Source organism: Caretta caretta, chromosome 1 (assembly GCF_965140235.1).
Source record: "Caretta caretta isolate rCarCar2 chromosome 1, rCarCar1.hap1, whole genome shotgun sequence".
Classification (NCBI taxonomy): domain Eukaryota; kingdom Metazoa; phylum Chordata; order Testudines; family Cheloniidae; genus Caretta; species Caretta caretta.
Window position 1 is genome coordinate 200,057,447 of NC_134206.1, and position 22,808 is coordinate 200,080,254.

At 49.6% G+C, this 22,808-nt stretch overlaps 7 non-coding genes across 7 annotated transcripts; 2 read left to right on the top strand and 5 right to left on the bottom strand.

Annotated features, from left to right (window-relative positions):
* Window positions 1-12,310: 12,310 nt before the first annotated feature.
* TRNAH-GUG (transfer RNA histidin (anticodon GUG)) lies at window positions 12,311-12,382 on the bottom strand. The gene has a single exon. It is a non-coding gene; the product is annotated as a tRNA-His (tRNA).
* A 495-nt stretch (window positions 12,383-12,877) lies between these two features.
* Window positions 12,878-12,949, bottom strand: TRNAD-GUC (transfer RNA aspartic acid (anticodon GUC)). The gene has a single exon. It is a non-coding gene; the product is annotated as a tRNA-Asp (tRNA).
* Window positions 12,950-13,588: 639 nt separating this feature from the next.
* Window positions 13,589-13,660, bottom strand: TRNAH-GUG (transfer RNA histidin (anticodon GUG)). The gene has a single exon. It is a non-coding gene; the product is annotated as a tRNA-His (tRNA).
* A 495-nt stretch (window positions 13,661-14,155) lies between these two features.
* Window positions 14,156-14,227, bottom strand: TRNAD-GUC (transfer RNA aspartic acid (anticodon GUC)). The gene has a single exon. It is a non-coding gene; the product is annotated as a tRNA-Asp (tRNA).
* Window positions 14,228-19,914: 5,687 nt separating this feature from the next.
* On the top strand, window positions 19,915-19,988 carry TRNAI-AAU (transfer RNA isoleucine (anticodon AAU)). Its single transcript has one exon. It is a non-coding gene; the product is annotated as a tRNA-Ile (tRNA).
* A 594-nt stretch (window positions 19,989-20,582) lies between these two features.
* Window positions 20,583-20,656, bottom strand: TRNAI-AAU (transfer RNA isoleucine (anticodon AAU)). The gene has a single exon. It is a non-coding gene; the product is annotated as a tRNA-Ile (tRNA).
* Window positions 20,657-21,094: 438 nt separating this feature from the next.
* Window positions 21,095-21,176, top strand: TRNAS-AGA (transfer RNA serine (anticodon AGA)). The gene has a single exon. It is a non-coding gene; the product is annotated as a tRNA-Ser (tRNA).
* The last annotated feature ends 1,632 nt before the right edge of the window (window positions 21,177-22,808 follow it).

Genomic DNA, 22,808 nt, shown 5'->3' on the forward strand with positions numbered 1-22,808 from the left:
GAAGTGTTCTCCGACAGGTTTTTCAATGTTATAATTCTTGACGTCTGATTTGTGTCCATTTATTCTTTTACGTAGAGACTGTCCAGTTTGACCAATGTACATGGTAGAGGGCCATTGCTGGCACATGATGGCATATATCACATTGGTAGATGTGCAGGTGAACGAGCCTCTGATAGGGTGGCTGATGTGATTAGGCCCTGTGATGGTGTCCCCTGAATAGATATGTGGACACAGTTGGCAACGGGCTTTGTTGCAAGGATAGGCTCCTGGGTTAGTGGTTCTGTTGTGTGGTGTGTGAGTATTTGCTTCATGTTGGGGGGCTGTCTGAAGCAAATACTCACCAGCAACCACACACCACACAACAGAACCACTAACCCAGGAACCTATCCTTGCAACAAAGCATGTGCCTAGAGGCCATGGGCGACAAGTATTGTAGGCTGGGGGAGGCTGTGCCTCCCCAAACAGCCTGGCGTGGCCTGCCCACACTCTGCCTCCAGGTCCCCTCCTGCCATTCCTGGCATTCTGCCCTGGCCCAGGCTGGCTCAGGCCATGCTGATGCTCAGGCCATGCTGCCCACCAGGCACACCGAGGCTGGGGGCATTCCGGCCGCACCGCCCAGTACACGAGGGCCAGCGGGGGAGCTGCGGCCATGCCGCTCACTGCACTGGAGCCAGGGGCACTGGGGCCATGCAGCTGCTGGGGCTGGGAAGGGGGCCGCTGTGGGGGTGTTCTTGGCTCCTGCGGGGTGGGGGAGAGGAGAGGGTAGAAAGGGAGGGAAGGGGCTTTGGGCACAAGGGGAGGGGCTGGGGACTAACTTCTCCCAACGGCCGAGTCACCGGCCACCCATGCTAGGGGCACTGGTGTACTAGGGGCGCCTTACATCTCAAAAACTGTGTGCAACATGAAGGTCAGCTGTAGGCAGGGTGGGCGCTGAAGATCCTGTGCCCATGGGCCCATAAGGTGTAAATCCGGCCCTGGCCTTCCATTTTCTGAAACCTGAGTCCTTCAATATTAGCAAATTATCTGTACAAATTAATGCCCAGAGTCTCCCTGCACCTTGCCTGTGGGACCGGCACCTCATTCCTTGCACTTTCATGCAGCTGGGGCAGGACCATGTTTGTGATTCTTCCTGGGGGGAACAGAGAAGAGAGGCTGACGTGCACCCAACTGTCAGGATTTAATGACAGATCTTGAAAGAGGTGTCGGGGCGGGGGGCAGGAAGGGGTGATTGAAAGAACAGCGAGTGCATGGTGATTAGGTAGTGAGCCTGAGGATTGGGAAATGTCCAGCTAGGGGACAGGAAACATGGTCCAATAGCTAGGTCCCACTATTGCAAGCCTCAAAAGGTCAAAAATCTCTGGACCTCCATAAAATCATGATTAGTTTTTGTTTTTTTAAATACTATATGGTGGGGTTTTTTTGGTCTATCTGGATTTTTGAACTCCCCCTATCCATCCCAGTGTGTGTGGGTGACAATCAGTGTAGCCCACTCTCCCAGAGGTATTGGATAAGATGATTTTTGACCCCTTCTGCAGCTGCTCTCACTCCCACAGCTGTCCACCTCCTGATCAGCAATTAATTCTGCCCCCACTGCTATCGGTTCAGCCCCCACCCAGCCCGTCCCCTAGCACTCCCAGCCTCACCTCTGCTCCTCCTCAGGATCTGCACACACACACGCTCCCTGCAAGGCTGGGTGTTGCAGCCGGGTCCCTTTTCCCCTTTGCCAGGCTGGAGTGGGCAGCTTCAGCGGTTCTTCTTCAGCCCATTCTGCTACTTCTAGGTAGGTGCTGCAGGGAGGAGCAGGAAGGCTCCAATTTGTTTTAGAGGCCTGGAGCATCTTCCAGCATCACGTTGCAGCTTCTGCCCAAAGCATGGCGCTTGTAAAAAAACAGAGAGAGGTGGCAATACTGCTGGCACAAGGTGGCTGAAGGTTCAGGCAGTCAACCCTGGCCTCCCTAGGGCTGGTGAGTCTTGGTTTGTGTTGGTATTGCAATTCCTTCGCTAGGTCGTTCTTTCATGGAAAGTTTGGATAGAGGTTTGATCATCCTTCCCTTCTCAGAAAGGGGGAGATGTGCAGTGAGAGCCACTATTCAGGGTGGCCATTAGGGGGATTAGAGCAAGGAGGGAAGGGTCGGTACAAACTGGAAATCAAGAGAGGCTGACATTCACCCCAACCGCGGCCTACTCTGCCTGCTCTCCACACCTCCCTTCCACTGTAGGAGGGAAGACAAGTGGAGAGACGCATGGAGCACCTGGCAAGGTAGGGAGAATGGGGGACCCTGCTGTGGAGGGACGGGGGGGAAAGGGGGTCACACAACCCCTGGCAGAACCTCTGGGGAGACTGGTATGGGCAAATGGGGACATTCCTCTGGTGGTTGGGGGCGGGGGATAGGAGGACCCTGGTTTAGAGGAGTGAGGGCACACGGAACCCCTGTCCTGGGAGGACGAGGGGACTAGAGGACATGCAGGGAAGTGGGAATGAGGGCGCATGTTGGGCTGCCGGCATGGGGAAAAGAATGGAGGACCCTGATGTGGGCAGAGGGGTGTACACACAACACCTGCTGGGGGTAGAGTGGGAGAAGTAATGGGGAGTCCCTGAAAGAGGGGGATGGGAGAGTGGGACACCGGGAGTTGCGGGGGGGAATGGAGGGGTGTAAGGAGCCCCTGGTGTGTGCAACTAGGTCTGCCTACACAAGCTAAAAAGCATGCCACCCCCTCATAGAAGCTATATAGCCCCACATATTTACTTTAAAACAGCATTCCCAAAGTGTGGGGCTGCAAAGGACTGGCTAGCAGCAGTGACAGGGTGGGGAGTTCTCAACTCTTCTACTGTCTTTGCTCTCATTTTAAAAGCAGTAAGTCTCTGGCTAGCATGGATGAGAAAAATAAAACCTTCAGAACAGGGAATATAACATATGTAGAGACTTCTGCCTGAGTTTGCACAGAGCCTGAAAAAATAACTCTGAGGTGTGAACTACCCCATTAATTTCAATGGCACTGACTCAAATGCCAACAGTGATAGTTTAAATGCCTTCACTATTAGCTGAGACAAGGTGGGTGAGGTACTATCTTGTATTGGACCAACTTCTGTTGGTGAGAGAGACAAGCTTTCAAGCTTACGCAGAGCTCTTCCTCTGATCTGGGAAACCTACTCAGATGGTCACAGGTAAATACAAGATGGAACTGTTTAGTATAAGTAGTTAACACATATTTCAAGGGAACATTGAAGGTGAAAAGAAAAGGAGTACTTGTGGCACCTTAGAGACTAACCAATTTATTTGAGCATAAGCTTTCGCGAGCTTTCGGATGCATCCGATGAAGTGAGCTGTAGCTCGCGAAAGCTTATGCTCAAATAAATTGGTTAGTCTCTAAGGTGCCACAAGTCCTCCTTTTCTTTTTGCGGATACAGACTAACACGGCTGCTACTCCGAAATTTGTGAAAAGCGTTCACTCACAGGTGATGTTGTGTTTTTTGCCTTTTAACATTTTCCGGTGTGAGTTCATTCAAGAGCATAGTTATTGTCTGGTTTTCACACAATGTCATAGGCGCCGACTCCATGGGTGATCCGGGGCTGGAGCACCCACTGGGGAAAATTGGTGGGTGCTCTGCACCCACCGGCAGCCAAGCTCCCTGCCCCGCCCCCCTACCCCAGCTCACCTCTGCCTCCACCTCGTCCCCTGAGTGCACCGTCCCTGCTTCTCCTCCCAGAGCTTGCCTCCGTGAAACAACTGTTCCATGGTGCAACAAGCTGTGAGAGGGAGGGGGGAGAAGCAGGAACGCTGCATGCTCAGGGTAGGAGGAGGGGAAGAGGCGGGGCTGGGGATTTGGGGAAGGAGTCCAATAGGGACAGGGAGGGGGCAGAGTTGGTGTGGGGACTTTGGGGAAGGGATTGGAATGGGGGAAGGGGTGGGAGGGGGCAGGGCAGGGGTGGAGTCAGGGCGGGGCTGGGGGTGGAGGTGCCTGAGCACCCACCGGCGTGAGGAGAAGTTGACACCTATGCACGTCACATGCTTTTCATCTTCAGCTAGCATCCATCTAACACAGTGGTTTTCAAACTTTTTTTCTGGCAACCCAATTGAAGAAAATTGTTCATGCCCGCGACCCAATGGAGCTGGGAATGAGGGGTTTGGGGTGTGGGAGGGGCTGAGGGCTGGGGCAGAGGGTTGGGGAGCAGGGGTGAGGGCTGGCGGTGGGGCCAGGAATGAGGGGTTCAGGGTGTGGGAGGGGGCTCTGGGTTGGGGCAGAGGGTTGAGGTGCGGGAAGGGGTCAGGGTTCTGGGCTAGGGCAGGGGATGAGGGGTTTGGGGTGCAGGAAGGGGTTCCAGGTTTGGGGGGGCTCAGGGGCAGGGGATTGGGGTGTGGACTTACCTCTGGCGGCTCCCAGTCAGTAACGCAGCTAGGGTGCAGCGCAGTCTGGTATTTTGTGATGTGTTAGATCAGTGGTTTTCAAACTGCGGGTCACGGAGGGTAAGGCACTGGGTCGTGGTGGCTCTGGTCAGAACCGTTACTGGCACTGGTCAGGGGCCGTTAGAAGTCCCGTCGGCAGTGCTGCCCGGCTAAGGCAGGCTAGTCCCTACCTGTTCTGACACTGCACTGCACCCCGGAAGTGATCAGCAACAGTTTCCGACTCCTAGGTGGGGAGGCCACAGGGCTCCGCGTGCTCCCCTGCCCCGAGCACTGGGTCCCCAGAAAAAAAGTTTGAAAACCACTGGGCTAAAGGCTGCAAACCTCAGAGATCATATACTCTGCTGCAGATGCATCCACTCACACCCTCACCCTCACCCACATCTCAGGTGCTCTAACCTTCCTTGTTTTCTCTCCTGCTCACTCTACCTCTTCCAGCCTGGGTTTATTTAAATTAGGGCTGCCGATTAATCGCAGTTCACTCACAGGATTAACTCAAAAAAATTAATTGTGTTTAAAAAACTTAATTGTGATTAATAGCAGTTTTAATCACACTGTTAAACAATAGAATACCAATTGAAATTTATTAAATATTTTGGATGCTTTTCTACATTTTCATATATATTGTATTCTGTGTTGTAATTGAAATCACAGTGTATATTTTTATTACAAATATTTGCACTGTAAAAATAATAAACAAAAGAAATAGCATATTTCAATTCACCTCATACAAGTACTCTTTGTCGTAAAAGTGCAACTTACAAATGTAGATTTTTTTTGTTATATAACTGCACTCAAAAACAAAACAATGTAAAATTTCAGAGCCTACAAGTCCACTCAGTCCTACTTCTTGTTCAGCCAATCGCTAAGACAAACAAGTTCGTTTACATTTACAGGAGATAATGCTGCCCTCTTCTTATTTACAATGTCACCTGAAAGTGAGAACAGGCATTTGCATGGCACTTTTGTAGCCCGCATTGCAAGGTATTTATGTGCCAGATATGCTAAACATTCGTATGCCCCTTCATGCTTTGGCCACTGTTCCAGAGGACATGATTCCATGCTGATGACGCTCATTAAAAAATAATGCATTAATTACATTTGTGACTGAACACCTTGGGGGAGAACTGTATGTCCCCCGCTCTGTTTTACCTGCATTCTGCCACATATTTCATGTTATAGTACAGTACAGTATAGTTATGTTAGTATAGTACAGTATAGTACATGTTATAGTATAGTACAGATGACCCAGTACATGTTGTTCATTTTAAGAACACTTTCACTGCAGATTTGACAAAACACAAAGATTTCTAAAGATAGCTACAGCAGTCGACCCAAGGTTTAAGAATCTGAAGTGACATCCAAAATCTGAGAGGGACGAGATGTGGAGCATGCTTCCAGAAGTCTTAAAAGAGCAACACTCCGATGCAGAAACTACAGAACCCAGACTACCAAAAAGGAAAATCAACCTTCTGCTAGTGGCATCTGACTCAGATAATGAAAATGAACATGCGTCGATCTGTACTGCTTTGTACAGTAACTCCTCACTTAACATTGTAGTTATGTTCCTGAAAAATGCAACTTTAAGTGAAATGATGTTAAGCGAATCCAATTTCCCCATAAGAATTAATGTAAATGGGGGGGTTAGGTTCCAGGTAAATTTTTTTTTGCCAGACAAAAGGCATTATATACATTTTTAACAATTTTAAACAAGCAATTTAATACAGGTATAAGTTTTAAACCATTTTAAACAAGCAATTTAATACTACAATCATCATTGTTGGATCACATTAAAGAAGTTCTGTATTAAAATCACAAATGAGTTTGATTCCCCATAGTTTAAATTCCAGGCTATCACTAATTAAGAGGTCTCTTGGTTTTTGGTACTGTTTCTCTCCCTCTATGTGTGAAACTTGCAAGCTGCTAATTGCATTAGTACATTCTAAGACAGAGTCTGTTCTCAAAGCAATTCTTTGTAACAACAACTACTCACACAGAGAGAAACTCAAAGCAATACTCTGTAACAACAGAAACAGCACCCAGAGACTCCCCGCCCTTTTGTTGTATTCATCTCGCTTTGTTAACAATTGTGATTAAAATAGAGATAGAGGATGTATGTGGATGGATGCTTGGTGTGGATAATAACTGAATGAGCAGGGAGGTGGCAGCCTAAGAATCCAGTGTCGATCGGCCAAAGAAGGCATCAAGTGGAAATAACCAGAGGACCCCCGGAGGGCAGACTGGAATCCACCCAACAGCCTCAAGGATGGGAGAACCAAAGAACAAGATAACATCTGGCAGTACGGAGCCGTCAGGAATGTGCCATCTGCTGATTGATTCAGCAACAGCATGATGAAGCAATTCCCATAGACTGGCATAGGAAGAAATTCCTATAAAAATGGACTCTAGAAAGTGAGAACTTTGGGGTCTGATTCTGCAAACCAACTTCCAGGAGCATCAGATGAGCATCTGCCAAGGCCCTGCTCCCTCCTCATGTCCAGGCCACCTGGCCAGTGGATTGGCATGAGCAACTCTAAGGCTGGTAACTGTGATAACAACCTTGCAGAACCTCTGTGTGTGTGTTTGTATGAATGATTGTGTGAATAAATATGAAATTGAATGGAATGTTACAGCTATAACTAACTGCTTACTATGATTCTTTCTATATTCACAATAAATGTGGTATTTTGCCTTTTCCCCTTTAATAAGATCCTGCTGGTTTTTATTTTATTGGTATAACAACAGGGTGCCTGAATTGCTACCTACTGTACTTCATTACCTGGCCAATTCATGGGTAGTCTCACGGTCACAAACACACACGAGGTTATCTTTCACCAAGTGGGCATTTATTTTTTTCTTACAAAGTAAGAGTGCAATGGAGGCTTCCCCACAGCCTTCACTCCTCAACCCAGGCTCACCTTCTAAGCCAGCCGCCTGCTTCCTGTGCCTTCCACTTATATCCTCCCAATTACTTTATTAGCCAATGATTACCACTAGGTGCTCATAATCCCACAATAAAAAGGATCCTCCAGCTGGGCCTGCAGCTTTCTTTAGATTGTAGCCATGGCAGTGATCGGGGTGCTGCTGGTAGTGCCCTTTCACCCCAATTACAAATGGACAAAACCAGTATTTTTTTTTAAATTATTAAATAAAACTACTTTAAAAGTGCTGGATAGATAAGAAAAAAAGTTTTTCAAAACATGTTTTGCATTTAAAACTAATGGATTTATGAAACAAAGGAAGTCCGTCTGTAGTTAGGCTTGGAAGGATTAGATATTTATTGGTAAATGTTAGTAAATGTTGATTTCACCACATGCACACAAACTGATGAAAAGAAAGGCAGAGAAAGAAATATGCTGCTTGAGAATTTACTAGAATTTGATTTAAGGCTATTTACTTTGTATATTTTGACATGTGATGTTGGTAATTTGTGGTTTAACGGTCATAAAGCTTTAATCTGTAGTTAATGATTTGAACTAATGGTTTCTGGTCACCGCTGTAATGATACAGTAGAACCCCAGAGTTACGAATACCAGAATAATGAACTGACCGGTCAACCATACACCTCATTTGGAACTGGAAGTACACAATTAGGCAGCAGCAAAGACCAAAAAAAAAAAGCAAATACAGTACAATACTATGTTAAACGTAAGCTACTAAAAAAAAAAGGGAATGTTTTAAAAAAAGATTTAACAAGTCAAGGAAACTCTTTCTGTGCTTGCTTCATTTAAATTAAGATGGTTAGAAGCCACATTTTTCTTCTGCATAGTAAAGTTTCAAAGCTACTTTAAATCAATGTTCAGTTGTAAACTTTTGAAAGAACCATAACGTTTTGAGTTACGAACATTTCAGAGTTACTAACAACCACCATTCCCGAGATGTTTGTAACTCTGAGGTTCTACTGTAGTAGAAACTTTGGCATAGGAACCAAAGTGACCCGGTGTTTTATGGGGGGAATCATTATGTAGTGAGCCTTATCAGTGGAATCATATTGCTTGCAAATTGGAACTGGAGCCAGGCAGGCAGGCCAGCCACACCACTCTGTACAGTTCTCAGCAGCAAGTTAAATAAAGTATTTACTGTTACTTAAAAAAGTCTTCAGCATTTTTTTTTATATTATAATGGTAAGAGTTGGGTTTTTTTTAAATGGGCCAGCTAAAGCCTCCAAGAAACTTAGTGTTTGAAGGAAATTGAGCAGAAAACAGGAGAAGGTGGGAGCAAGGATTTGAGCGGTACAGCATTGCAAGTGGCACAGACAAAAAAGATGAACAGCTGCAAATAGCATTGTTTCTTTCTGTGACAGAGGAAGCAGCAAGATAGGTGTTTCATACTTTTCAATTTGATGATGTGGCAAAGAAAGAAAAATACAGGTCTGAAAGAATAAGTTGGAGGCATACTGTGCACCTCAAAGAAATATCACGTGAAAGGCACTGATTTTTCACCAGAAGTCAGACAGATGGGGAAAGTAGAAACAAATATGTGACTGCTTAAAACTGGCAGCATAATCTTGCAAATTTGGAGAAGTGTGTGAATCGCTCATTAAAGACCACGTTGTGTGTAGTATTGTGCCATTCTCAGTGAAAGCTAGGTTGTTGAAGGAAACTAAGGCTATGTCTACACTGGCAATTGAATGACAAAACTTCTGTCTTTCAGAGGTGTTAAAAAAAAATCCCCTGAAAGACAAAAGTTTTGCTGACGACAAGCACCAGTGTGAACTACGCTTTGTCGGCAGGAGTGCTCTCCTGCTGACAACGCAAACGTTGGAGGTGGAAGTTTTTTGTTGTGAGTAGAGCCGTACACAGCACCGACTTTTAGCAGCAGAGCTGTGGCAACACAGCCGTGTCGCTAAAAGCTGTGTAGTGTAGACACAGCTTACTTTAACCCTTGAATGTGCTGTGGATATATGTCATGCTGATGAAATGACTGCAACACTATCAAAGGGGCTGGGTGAACCAGAAAAATATGTGCACACATTGCAGCATAAATCTGCCTTTAGTAAGCACCCAGACTAGCCGTCATGGACTGGAGGGCATCCTGCTGCTAATACAAGCCTGAGATCAATATAAGTAAAAAAAGAGCAGTCAGGGGCAATTAAAGGTTGTTAGAAATGTGGCTGTAGCCATACCATAAGGAACTGCCATGCGTGTGGGTAAGAATGCTGAAGATGTGGCAAACACAATCATTTTCCCGAAATGTGTAATTCTGGAAAGGAAGAGTCCCATGGCAAAGAGATGTATACCCTCACAGAAGCAGATGAGCATTCATAAGAGCTGTTCCTCAGTATGCTGAGTACTGAGCCTCCCAAGCATGCGTGGAATGTGGATTTGCTCATTAATGATCACAATCCCGTGAGTTTTTCAATCCACAACCACAGGCCAGTGTTATGTCTGTAAAATTACACAACACTTTAAGGGCCAAACCGCTTCACAGCTTGAGTATCAATAACCTATTCAGCAGAAAAACTGCAAGTAGGTGGTAAATGCAACCGGGATTATGTGTATCGGGATATAAAATTTGCTGGAATTTCAAGTAGTATAATCTGACTCATAAACTATACTGGGCGGATAGGCTGTGACAAGTTTAAACTTAGTGCAAAGAGTATGGTAAAGGAAGAACCACAAGGACATTGGGATATATTTAAAGAATACAAGATGGTATTTGAAGGTTTAACTGCTTTCCAGGTAAGCACACCATAAAGATGACCTCACAAGTACCACCTGTAATTCATGCACTTAGAAAAGTTCCAGTGACATTAAGACATTGTTGCACCTAGTGTTGCAACATTATGTTGGGATGGTTAGTCTGAGTGGCATCTGCTACTGTGTTTGTGTGTGCGTTGCACAGTACTGTCCCTTGCTGATTAGAAGAGGTCACACTTTCCAATGTCTATAGTGTTTCATTGTGCAGAGAAAGAAGTTACTCCTTTTAGCTGACAATTACCACGGCACTATAAAAAAACTGTGTAAGTATCAGTCTCCAGTATACCTCAAGGGAGATATGCCATCCAGCTACATCCTGTGGGCCAGCCCTATGTTCTTTCATTATTTCTGGCGTAACCTCCTCCTCCCCTATGCTCTACCTGGACACCCCCACAAGATCATAGGAGAACAGTGGATGGAGCCCACCAAATCTACACCTCTATTACTTGATATAACAACTCAGAGAAGTGGCCAGGGGTTCTGGTTCTGTCCTCTCTTCATAATATTGGTTTGATTTCTTCCTTCATAATGAAAAGGCAGCATGACCAAGTGGTCACAGCACATTAGTGGGAGTGAAAACCCTGAATTCTAGTTCTAGAGATCTGCCACTGCCTCCCTATTTGCCCTGCGGAGATTCCTTTCCCCATTTTGTGCCTCAGTTTTGCCATTTGTAGAAGAGATTCTGAGAATAAGCTAGTTATTATTTCTGAGGTCTTCGAACATATCAGTTACCAGATAAGCACCAAGGCGTATTGATGTTGACCTAGGCTAGAACCCTCCTTGGAATAAGTTCTGAAGATCTGCATACTCAGTCCCTGAAGTTCAGACCTGGCGAGAAAGCTGAACATATTTGTATCTAAATCCTTTGTAACCTTGTCCAAATAGAGACTCGAGGCTACACTTTGGGAGAAAGGACCTGTTCCTTCTCACAAGCATCCACTCACGACATGTATCAAGAGAGCCTACACCTCGCATTCGACTAAAGGTTGCTATGGACACAACAAAGAGCATGAATGACTATGCACTCATGGCCACCACCCAGAATACAGAACAAACCCACTCATCTCAGTGCTCTCAGAGGCTGCAGCCTTTCTCCCAATTTTTCACCTTTCCCTGGGAGCTTTCCCTCAGTGACGGGCTGCTCAGTACCTTCTTCCTCTGACCACCTTCCCGCTTTCACACTTCAGACACGCCTCAAAGTCACACTCTTATCACTCTGGGCCATTATCCTCATGACCCTGGCCAGCGTATCTCCTTTTGTCACTCTGAAACGTGCCCCCACGCGCAGGTCCTGAAGCTGGGCCCAGTGGCAGAAGGCCATGTAGAGGCTTTCGCTAGGGCAAGCAGGCGGGGGTGGCCTTGCGAGGTAATTGTCTCTCTGGAGGTGAAGATCAGCACTGCGGGGTGTGAACGGAAGTCGCCATAGAAGGAGGCGGCGAGGAATGTGCAGGCCGGGCTCGGCATTTCTTTGTCCCCCATTCAAAAAGGGGTCACCTTCCCCGTCAGGGAATCAAACCCCAGTCTCCTGTGTGACAGGCAGGGATACTCACCACTATACTAATGAGGAAAGAGACAAGACTAGCCACTGCACAGAGCACCAAGGAACCTGCTAAGGGCAGGGTACATGATACCATGGACCCCACCAGGCAACAACACCCCTTGCTCTCCTCAGCTTCCTAAAGGCTTTGGTTGCAGCAACAGCCCTGGGAAAAGCCCTGGCCCTCCTTGCATGCTCTTGCCCAGCAGGCCGCCTTTGGGGGCTACACAGCTCCTCCCACAACACCTGCCTGGGACCTTGCCCTCACCGACGAGCTGCCCAGCACCTTTTTCCTCTCACAACCGGGTCTCTCTACCCTCCCGCTTCCACACTTCATGCACTCCTCAAACTCACAAATCACAAACTCACCCATGGACCCTTTGGCTTCTGAAGAGCCTCTGGAGGGCTGCAGCTTCTCAGGCCTGCAGATCCTTCCTTTCAACGTGCAGTAGCCGGACATTCGAAACACCACAGTTTCCGGGGTGAAATACGCTGCTTTTGGATGCTGGCGCCCAGAAAGAATGCCTCTTACTCTTCTGCTCATGGATGTACCTCATTGACTTTCCTTTCCAAGCAGAAACTAGGGACCAGCTGCTAGCTCTCTTTGCAAATGGACGCAATCAGGCTGAGCCACTGGGTGTGCGGCCGGGTATCCCCCACCAAAAAGGGATGCCGTGACTCGGATTCGAACCGAGGTTGCTGCGGCCACGGCGCAGAGTACTAACCACTATACGATCACGGCCAGCTGCTGGCTGATGCCACAGCTGAGTGGCAAATGCTCAGCTCTGTGCTCTCGGGGCGGCCACCAACCTCACCTGCGGTCACAGGTATTTCTCAAGCCTCCCCATTGCTGTCACAGGTAAAATCATAACAAAAGGAAAAAAGACAGGAGGGCAACCTGATGCCTGTCCATTTTTCTCTCTTCCTCCATCCTTTGACCAGGTCCCTCCCCGTTTGGCTGGGCCATTGTCCTCATGCCCCTGGCCAGCGTATTTCCTTTTGCCACTCTGAAACGTGCCCCCACGCGCAGGTCCTGAAGCTGGGCCCAGTGGCAGAAGGCCATGTAGAGGCTTTCGCTGGGGCAAGCAGGCGGGGGTGGCCTTGCGAGGTAATTGTCTCTCTGGAGGTGAAGATCAGCACTGCGGGGTGTGAACGGAAGTCGCCATAGAAGGAGGCGGCGAGGAATGTGCAGGCCGGGCTCGGCATTTCTTTGTCCCCCATTCAAAAAGCGGTCACCCTCCCTGTCGGGGAATCGAACCCCGGTCTCCCGCGTGACAGGCGGGGATACTCACCACTATACTAACAAGGAAAAGGCCAAGACTGGCCACTGCACAGAGCACCAAGGAACCTGCTAAGGGCAGGGTACACCATACCATGGGCCCCACCGGCAACAACACCCCTTGCTCTCCTCAGCTTCCTAAAGGCTTTGGCTACAGCAACAGCCCTGGGAAAAGCTCTGGCCCTCCTCGCATGCTCTTGCCCAGCGGGCTGCCTTTGGGGGCTACACAGCTCTTCCCACAACACCTGCCTGGGACCTTGCCCTCACTGACGAGCTGCCCAGCACCTTTTTCCTCTCACAACTGGGTCTCTCTACCCTCCCGCTTCCACACTTCACACACTCCTCAAACTCACAAATCACAAACTCACCCATGGACCCTTTGGCTTTTGAAGAGCCTCTGGAGGGCTGCAGCTTCTCAGGCCTGCAGATCCTTCCTTTCAATGCGCAGTGGCCGGACATTCGAAACACCACAGTTTCCGGGGTGGAATATGCTGCTTTTGGACGCTGGCGCCCAGGAAGAATGCCTCTTACTCTTCTGCTCAAGGATGTACCTCATGGACTTTGCTTTCCAAGCAGAAACTAGGGACCAGCTGCTGGCTCTCTTTGCAAATGGACGCAATCAGGCTGAGCCACTGGGAGTGAGGCCGGGTATCCCCCATCAAAAAGGGATGCCATGACTCGGATTCGAACCGAGGTTGCTGCGGCCACGGCGCAGAGTACTAACCACTATACGATCACGGCCAGCTGCTGGCTGATGCCACAGCTGAGTAGAAAATGCTCAGCTCTCCGCTCTCAGGGCGACCACCGATTTCACCCGCGGCCACAGGTATTTCTCAAGCCTCCCCATTGCTGTCACAGGTAAAATCGTAACAAAAGGAAAAAAGACAGGAGGGCAACCTGATGCCTGTCCGTTTTTCTCTCTTCCTCCACCCCTTGACCAGGTCCCTCCCCGTTTGGTTGGGCCATTGTCCTCATGCCCCTGGCCAGCGTATTTCCTTTTGCCACTCTGAAACGTGCCCCCACGTGCAGGTCCTGAAGCTGGGCCCAGTGGCAGAAGGCCATGTAGAGGCTTTCGCTGGGGCAAGCAGGTGGGGGTGGCCATGCGAGGTAATTGTCTCCCTGGAGGTGACAATCAGCACTGCGGGGTGTGAACGGAAGTCGCCATAGAAGGAGGCGGCGAGGAATGTGCAGGCCGAGGTCGGCATCTCTTTGTCCCCCATTCAAAAAGCAGTCACCCTCCCCGTCGGGGAATCGAACCCCGGTCTCCCGCGTGACAGGCGGGGATACTCACCACTATACTAACGAGGAAAGAGGCAAGACTGGTCACTGCACAGAGCACCAAGAAACATGCTAAGGGCAGGGTACACCATACCATGGGCCCCACCGGCAACAACACCCCTTGCTCTCCGCAGCTTCCTAAAGGCTTTGGCTACAGCAACAGCCCTGGGAAAAGCCCTGGCCCTCCTCACATGCTCTTGCCCAGCGGGCTGCCTTTGGGGGCTACACAGCTCCTCCCACAACACCTTCCTGGGACCTTGCCCTCACCGACGAGCTGCCCAGCACCTTTTTCCTCTCACAACTGGGTCTCTCTACCTTCCCGCTTCCACACTTCACACACTCCTCAAACTCACAAATCACAAACTCACCCATGGACCCTTTGGCTTTTGAAGAGCTTCTGGAGGGCTGCAGCTTCTCAGGCCCACAGATCCTTCCTTTCAATGCGCAGTGGCCGGACATTCGAAACACCACAGTTTCCGGGGTGGAATATGCTGCTTTTGGACGCTGGCGCCCAGGAAGAATTCCTCTTACTCTTTTGCTCAAGGATGTACCTCATGGACTTTGCTTTCCAAGCAGAAACTAGGGACCAGCTGCTGGCTCTCTTTGCAAATGGACGCAATCAGGCTGAGCCACTGGGTGTGCGGCCGGGTATCCCCCACCAAAAAGGGATGCCGTGACTCGGATTCGAACCGAGGTTGCTGCGGCCACGGCGCAGAGTACTAACCACTATACGACCACGGCCAGCTGCTGGCTGATGCCACAGCTGAGTGGCAAATGCTCAGCTCTGCGCTCTCGGGGCGGCCACCAACCTCACCCACGGCCACAGGTATTTCTTAAGCCACCCCACTGCTGTCACAGGTAAAATCGTAACAAAAGGAAAAAAGACAGGAGGGCAGCCTGATGCCTGTCCGTTTTTTTCTCTTCCTCCACCCTTTGACCAGGTCCTTCTCCACTTGTCCTCATGCCCCTGGCCAGTGTATTTCCTTTTGCCACTCTGAAATGTGCCCCCACGTGCAGGTCCTGAAGCTGGGCCCAGTGGCGGAAGGCCATGTAGAGGCTTTCGCTGGGGCAAGCAGGCAGGGGTGGCCTTGCGAGGTAATTGTCTCTCTGGAGGTGAAGATCAGCACTGCGAGGTGTGAACGGAAGTCGCCATAGAAGGAGGCAGCGAGGAATGTGCTGGCCGGGCTCGGCATTTCTTTGTCCCCCAATTCAAAAAGCGGTCATCCTCCCCGTCGGGGAATTGAACCCCGGTCTCCACGTGACAGGCGGGGATACTCACCACTATACTAACGAGGAAAGGAGCAAGATTAGTTACTGCACAGAGCACCAAGGGACCAGTTACGGGCAGTGTACACCATACCATACCAAGGATTAAAGAATCCTTATTGAGGTTACAGGGACAAACCATCCCGATGTGTAGAAAGAATAGTAAATATGGCAGACGACCAGCTTGGCTTAACAGTGAAATCCTTGCTGATCTTAAACACAAAAAAGAAGCTTACAAGAAGTGGAAGATTGGACAAATGGCCAGGGATGAGTATAAAAATATTGCTCGGGCATGCAGGTATGAAATCAGGAAGGCCAAATCACACCTGGAGTTGCAGCTAGCAAGAGATGTTAAGAGTAACAAGAAGGGTTTCTTCAGGTATGTTAGCAACAAGAAGAAAGTCAAGGATAGTGCGGGACCCTTACTGAATGAGGGAGGCAACCTAGTGACAGAGGATGTGGAAAAAGCTAATGTACTCAATGCTTTTTTTGCCTCTGTCTTCACGAACAAGGTCAGCTCCCAGACTACTGCACTGGACAGCACAGCATGGGGAGGAGGTGACCAGCCCACTGTGGAGAAAGAAGTGGTTCAGTACTATTTAGAAAAGCTGGATGTGCACAAGTCCATGGGGCCGGATTCGTTGCATCCGAGAGTGCTAAAGGAGTTGGTGGATGTGATTGCAGAGCCATTGGCCATTATCTTTGAAAACTCATGGTGATCGGGGGAAGTCCCGGACGACTGGAAAAAGGCTAATGTAGTGCCCATCTTTAAAAAAGGGAAGAAGGAGGATCCTGGGAACTACAGGCCAGTCAGCCTCACCTCAGTCCCTGGAAAAATCATGGAGCAGATCCTCAAGGAATCAATCCTGAAGCACTTACACGAGAGGAAAGTGATCAGGAACAGTCAGCATGGATTCACCGAGGGCAAGTCATGCCTGACTAATCTAATTGCCTTCTATGATGAGATAACTGGTTCTGTGGATGAGGGGAAAGCAGTGGACGTGTTGTTCCTTGACTTTAGCAAAGCTTTTGACACGGTCTCCCACAGTATTCTTGCCAGCAAGTTAAAGAAGTATGGGCTGGATGAATGGACTATAAGGTGGATAGAAAACTGGCTAGATTGTCGGGCTCAACGGGTAGTGATCAATGGTTCCATGTCTAGTTGGCAGCCAGTATCAAGCGGAGTGCCCCAAGGGTCGGTCCTGGGGCTGGTTTTGTTCAATATCTTCATAAATGATCTGGAGGATGGTGTGGATTGCACCCTCAGCAAGTTTGCAGATGACACTAAACTGGGAGGAGAGGTAGATACGCTGGAGGGTAGGGATAGGATACAGAGGGACCTAGACAAATTGGAGGATTGGGCCAAAAGAAATCTGATGAGGTTCAACAAGGACAAGTGCAGAGCCCTGCACTTAGGACGGAAGAATGCAATGCACCGCTACAGACTGGGGACCGAATGGCTTGGCAGCAGATCTGCAAAAAAGGACCTAGGGGTTACAGTGGACGAGAAACTGGATATGAGTCAAAAGTGTGCCCTTGTTGCCAAGAAGGCCAATGGCATTTTGGGGTGTATAAGTAGGGGCACTGCCAGCAGATTGAGGGATGTGATCGTTCCCGTCTGTTCGACACTGGTGAGGCCTCATCTGGAGTACTGTGTCCAGTTTTGGGCCCCACACTACAAGAAGGATGTGGAAAAATTGGAAAGAGTCCAGCAGAGGGCAACAAAAATGATTAGGGGATTGGAACACATGAGTTATGAGGAGAGGCTGAGGGAACTGGGGATGTTTAGTCTACAGAAGAGAAGAATGAGGGGGGATTTGATAGCTGCTTTCAACTACCTGAAAGGGGGTTCCAAAGGGGATGGCTCTAGACTGTTCTCAGTGGTGGCAGATGACAGAACAAGGAGTAATGGTCTCAAGTTGCAGTGGGAGAGGTTTAGGTTGGATATTAGGAAAAACTTTTTCACGAGGAGGGTGGTGAAACACTGGAATGCGTTACCTAGGAAGGTGGTGGAATCTCCTTCCTTAGAAGTTTTTAAGGTCAGGCTTGACAAAGCCCTGGCTGGGATAATTTAATTGGGGATCGGCCCTGCTTTGAGCAGGGGGTTGGACTAGATGACCTCCTGAGGTCCCTTCCAACCCTGATATTCTACGATTCTATGATTCTAAGGTTAGCCACTGCACGGAGCACCAAGGGACCAGCTACGGGCAGTGTACACCATACCATGAGCCCCACCAGGCAATAACACCCCTTGCTCTCATCAGCTTCCTAAAGGCTTTGGCTGTAGCAACAGCCCTGGGAAAAGCCCTGGCCCTCCTTGCATGCTCTTGCCCAGCAAAGGCCACCTTTGGGGGCTACACAGCGCCTCCCACCTCACCAGCCTATATGATGAGGTACAGCTGCTGATATTATAGTTTCTTACCACTGGACTCGGGAGGAGTGAGATTGTTTTTTGAATTTGCGCCACGTTCCAAGAGACCTACTTTGCCCCTGTGACTGTGCTTTATAATCCACGCTATGCAACAGCACTCCTTGCTCTTTCACCAGTCTTCACGGCTTTCCGTGTAACAACAGCAGCACCCCAAGTTCAGCACAAGCGTCTTCGCCGCTCCATTTTTTTTTTCTTATTTACTTTATTCCTTTGTGCAATGTGGAGCACGACAAACCGTGACACTTGGAGGGGGCTGGAAGGTGAGCAGACTTACAAACAACTTAACCATGTTGGCATCCCATGGAATGCTCAGCAGCAGGGGGAAGAAAGCGGAGTTTCCAAGTGCAGGTCGCACCACAGTAGGCCCTGTTTGGAGTGGGACGGGGACTTTGCTCAATGTCCACGTGTCAGTGACACAGTGGGAGGGGAAGAGGAACAGAGAAGTTTGTGTGGGAAGACACCGGTGTGACGACACAAAGGGGACAGTATGGGTGGGCTCAGTTTTGCGGGGAGCTCAGCTTGGGGTAATAGTTACCCCATGGGATGAGCCACCTGGTGTGCTTGCAAATATAGGGGCTTGGGGGTAGAGTGGCATTTCCTTCATCATCAGGATCTCAAAAAAGGGTTTCTATCGTGGAACACAGTTGCTTTAAGGCCACCCTGGAAGAGACTTTATCCACTTAATCAGCCTCTTGATGCCACTCCGGCAGCAAAAAGGGGGGATGCAATAGCTCCCTGGAGATTTCTCCCAGTGCAGGGATTGCCATGCGGGTTGATTGGGATGAAAAAGTCTCACCTCCCTTTACACATACTCACACACAAAATGAGACCCCGCCCCTGAATAATCATCAAATAGATCAATCGGAAATCAGCAAGGGAGGTAGCAAATTCTGCCGATTCCTCCCAAACCTCCGAATTCGCTATCACTGGAGTGGGGGGCAGGATCGCGGGCAGCAAGTACTGATCGATTGGCTTCATTTTTGGCCCAATTTGCTACCACGGGAAGTAGCCCCTTTGACTGGCTGTGGTCTGTGCGTTGTACCCCAGCGTCTCACCTCCCTTCGCACCCAAAATTAGACAGCATACCTCAATAATCAAATACATCCGTTGCAAATGAGCAAGGCGGTAGCAAATGAAATGGGCCAGTGTGGTATCAAATTGGGATCGTGTCTGCCCTCCGTACCCCAAAGTCTCACCTCCCTTGAGACAAATGAGACAGCGCACCTCAATAATCAAAGACATAAACTCGCAAATGTGCAAGGAGGTAGCAAATTCTGCCGGCTGTCCCCCACCCCTCCGGATTCAATACCCCCGCACCAGGTGGTCGCAAGTTCGGACGGGGTAGCCAAAAGGCCGTATTTGCCTGGTAGAAGCGGCTACTTTTAGCAAAATTGGAGGGCCGCTCTTTGTGCCTCTACAGGGCGTGACAAGCCCCCTGTCCCCGCTCTGCAGCAGTCGGCTCGCACCCCCGCCTCAAGGCTGCGCTTGCCTGCCGGGTGCAGGCGTCTCGCCTTACAAAGGCGCTCGGGCAGCGTGCCCAGGGCGAGCTCCGCGCCTTCCTCCCAGTCCTGGCGTTCAGGGGTCCCTGGGGCCTTGCTGGAGAGGCGCCCTGCCGCCGGGCCGCGTGCGTGGAAGGCGGTCCAGGCTGTCGGGCTCCCAGCTTTGCTCGCCGGACTCTCGTAGAGCAGCCGGCCAGAAACACGTTGAAGGAGACTCCTGACGTGTCCGCTTTCAGAACAAATCAGGGATGTGCTTTTATAAAAGAAAGGTCATTTCAAAGCAGCTATAAAGGGAGTTCAGAGGGGCTGAGCTCCTGCCCCCTGCCATCGCCCCCGAAATGCTGTCCTGACCTGTGAGCCCTGAGCTCTTGGGTGAGCAGTTTTGCTTCTCCCGTCAACAGCCCTGTCCTCAAAGGGTTAAGAAAGCGGCTTTGGTTGCACGGAGTGACGCGGAATGAGGAGTCGCCCGCGATAGCGTGGCTGTCTTCAGAGCGGAAAGCGACGGAGCGCTTCGTGTGGCTGGCCGGTTAGCTCAGTTGGTTAGAGCGTGGTGCTAATAACGCCAAGGTCGCGGGTTCGATCCCCGTACGGGCCACACACCTTTTGCCCTCCTGCCACTCGCCCTTGCAAGGAAGGAAGGAAAGCCTCTTCCTTTACCTTTCGGGACTGGAGGAAACAAGCTCCTGCATGGAACAAAAAGGACAAACGAAAACGTCTCCCCCTGCAAGTCACCTCAGTGCTGCCATTAACCGACCAACCAGAGGAAAGTGTGAAAGCCAGAGCGCAGAGCGGTCGCTCTGATCCCATCTCTGGCCGCGGGAGGAGGTTAGTAAAGCAGGCTCCGCTCTGGAGATAATTCACCTACTTGAGCTCCCAGCAGCGTTGAGCCCCGAAAAATCACCCTTCACTCTGCCAGCCGGAACTGGGACTCGGGGGGGAAAGGGGGACAGTGCCCAGCCCACTGCACCTCCGGCAACACAGCCAGGGACCCTCCAGCTGCCGTGACGGGAAGGGGCTAAGCTGGCACTGTACATGCTGCCCGAGCCCCTGTGCTAGCTGAGGCGCTTGTACCCTTCCGTTTGTCCTTTTTGTTCCATGCAGGAGCTTGTTTCCTCCAGTCCCGAAAGGTAAAGGAAGAGGCTTTCCTTCCTTCCTTGCAAGGGCGAGTGGCAGGAGGGCAAAAGGTGTGTGGCCCGTACGGGGATCGAACCCGCGACCTTGGCGTTATTAGCACCACGCTCTAACCAACTGAGCTAACCGGCCAGCCATACAAACACTCTTCACATGTGTGCAGTTCAGGAGAGCAACATTGTCCCAGGCACGTTCCCGCGGGGTAAAGGTTGACGTCTCTGTGCCATTGGGTAAGGATTTCCTGGGTCATTTTATTAAACGTCAGACATTTAAATAACCCTTTGGAGACCATGTTTCTGAGGAAATAAATGAACCCACACACACGACTTGAGTGAGCACAATGAGGTACCAACAGTGCTGGGGGACAGCAATAGCGGTTGACAGCCGGAGATGGCCCAATTTTCTTGTAAGGGTTTGTGAGAAAAGCTTAGTGAAGGGTGTTTAGAATGCAGGGCATTTAATGTTCATATGCTAATACAGCCTGGGGATGGGGCAAAAATACTAGAAGGATTTGGCCCTTAAAGTGCCTGACAAACCACCTAGAAAGAAGCAATTAACCCTACATAGTAAGTAGTCGTGGCCGAGTGGTTAAGGCGATGGACTAGAAATCCATTGGGGTCTCCCCGCGCAGGTTCGAATCCTGCCGACTACGTAACGTTTTCAGCTAATTCCATTTTTGCTACCTGTAGATTTATTTCCTCCAGCCCTTGACACAGAAGTAAGCAGGCCTAGAGGCCTTTCTCAAAATCCTCATAATAAATTTATCATTCATGACACCAACCAAATTTCACTCTAAAATAAGAGTCCTGGGGAGAGGCTCTGTTGGGAGGATTGTGTTAATTTAACCTCTCCAAAGATGGCAAAGGAAAGCCCACAAATTCAATGGAAAACAAAAGCAAGACTGTGAGGCATTAGAACAGATGCTGCATGCCGGTTCTGAGCTCCGCCGGGAATCCCCAAGGGGCTAGCAGAAAGTATAACTCCTCGGATTCACCCTTTCAGGTCCCTGGGCCGGCTGGCAGCCTGAGTTCTTTGTCTGATTTTCCCCTTTAACAATGTCACCTTCTTTTCCCCTTTGGCTGCTTTGCAGCAATCACCCTATCCGCCTCACTGCTTAGGGGTTGAAAACCCCTGCCTGCCCCTCAGCTCACCTCTGAGGGACAGAAATGGCATTTGCAGACAGAATGAGGAGTTACTGGAAGGGCACGGGGAATTAAAAGCCACGTGCAAAAACCACTACATTTCTCGGGCTCAGCAGCTTTTATCCTTTGGCCATCGGAATCAGTGGCCCGTATGGTCAGCACTAGGCACTCTTGCTTAGCTGGTTCACTCGTCTGTCTAACACACGGGAGATTTTTGGTTCAAATTGCAGCAGTTCCCCAGCCTGCTTCTTTTCCGCTGGTTTGCAAATGCCTGGAGAACCCCCTAGAAGCACAAAGGCAAGGCTCACCCCCTGGCTGGTGGCACTCGCCCCACTCACAGCCTGCTGTACTCATCAATAGAAAGGCAAAGCAACAGCGGTGAGCTGCTTCACTAGGCATTTTCAGATCTGACCCTGGCTGGGAGAGTCAGGTGTTCGCTGGCACTCAAGCAAACCCTGAGCTACAACCAGAGAACGAAATACCGAAGAGCTTTTTCGCTGCTTGATGATCACTTGTATACCAGCCAAAAGTTACTGAGATAGCGTTTCTCCTATCTAGACTCCTAGCCAAAGGTTTGCTCTGTCCTGAAGGCAGCAGCAGGGGCGCGCCCAGCTGTGAATATTGCCTCCTGACGTAGCAGGCTATATACACAGCTTAAAGCACAAGGCGAGACAGGAATGTGAGGTGAAGCTAGGATTGTGAACCTAGGCGAGGACTGAAACTGTGTTTTGCGCTCTCCAAAATAAAAAGCAAATTAAATGTTCTTTCCTGCTGGAACCAGATAATACAAAACGCGTCCCGGGATCAAACCCCTCAAGGGGGTCACGACTCGCGCTACACGACAACTACTCGAGCTCTCCAGCCTGGTCCTGTCGCGTCCACGTGCAGCTCTCGAGAGGGCGATGCTGCTTCTGGTAGATTTGCTCGGAATCAGGAGTGATGTCACAATGCCGTCTGCGGTGGATTTCCTGTTATTTGATTAAATCATGAACAGTAAGGAGAAAGGGAATCAGGAAGGGTTATTTTTCACTTCACATAACACAAGAACCCAGGGCCAGCCCCTGAAATTAGTATGCAGGAGGTTTCAAACATACATAAGGAAGTACTTCACCCAATCCACCCTTAATGCAGAAATCACACAT